This window comes from Nestor notabilis, unplaced genomic scaffold (genome assembly GCF_000696875.1).
Source record: "Nestor notabilis isolate BGI_N333 unplaced genomic scaffold, ASM69687v1 scaffold31578, whole genome shotgun sequence".
NCBI classification, from domain to species: domain Eukaryota; kingdom Metazoa; phylum Chordata; class Aves; order Psittaciformes; family Psittacidae; genus Nestor; species Nestor notabilis.
The window spans coordinates 30,527-31,432 of NW_009940198.1; the positions used below are offsets into that span (position 1 = coordinate 30,527).

At 35.0% G+C, this 906-nt stretch overlaps 1 protein-coding gene across 1 annotated transcript in view; it reads right to left on the reverse strand.

Annotated features, from left to right (window-relative positions):
- LOC104410149 (phosphatidylinositol 5-phosphate 4-kinase type-2 alpha) overlaps window positions 1-906 on the reverse strand; it is a 34,356-nt gene that overhangs the window by 5,883 nt on the left and 27,567 nt on the right. The gene's annotated exons all lie outside the window — the stretch shown is intronic.

The window sequence follows — 906 nt, forward strand, 5'->3', positions numbered from 1 at the left end:
AAATATTCTTGCTATAGAAAGCAGTGAAGTTTTACACCATGAAGATGTGAAATGATGCCATATTGTCTTCACTTACAATTTAAGGCTCACAATTTATATCATGTAAGCAAAACATTAATATGAATGTAAGGGTGGTTTTGAATCAAGATTAAGGATACGAGCTCTTAGAAAATTTATAAGATAAACACACTTTATGTATAGAGAAGTGTTATTTTAATTGATGGGAACAAGATAAGGCAAAAAGCTAAGAAAGAAGGATGGAAATAAGGAAGGTATAAAAGCATGAAGATGGGTAAACAGTTCAAGGGGGTGAGAGGTAGGAAGGGCAAAGCTGTGCTGCAGCCTAAAAGCAATACTGCGATTTTAAACTTGTGGAGCCCTTACTTACGATATGCAGCAAAAGAGGCTAAAAATACAAATTGTTTCAGTTTTGAGAAACTCTAAATGGATATAAAAAGAAAGCCAGAGCAGACCAGAGAAAGGATTTAAGCTAGACTTTGGAACAGTGGTGGTGATGAAAGAGATCATCACAAAATACTAAGAAATGAAAAACCAGAGTTTGTCAAAATCCTGATTCTGAGAAAAGGAATCAGAGATAACAAAGTGACTATAAAGTTAAGTGACAGAAGAAATACTGTGAGGTTGAGAAGAGGTTTTAAGAAGAAAGAAGAAATTGGTTTCTAATAATTCCAATATAATAAATCAGAAGACTCTTCACAAGACTAGAAGAGATCCAAGTTTGAAGAGATGATGTATAATGATACACAAGAAGAACAGATGACAAAGGCAGGGGAATGGAAGGACTCCAGGCATATCACTAGGTACTTGATAAATACCGAGAGAGACAGGAGAAAAATCTACCCACAATCATACAAAAAAAGCACTGAAGAGAACAGACTCTTGGGA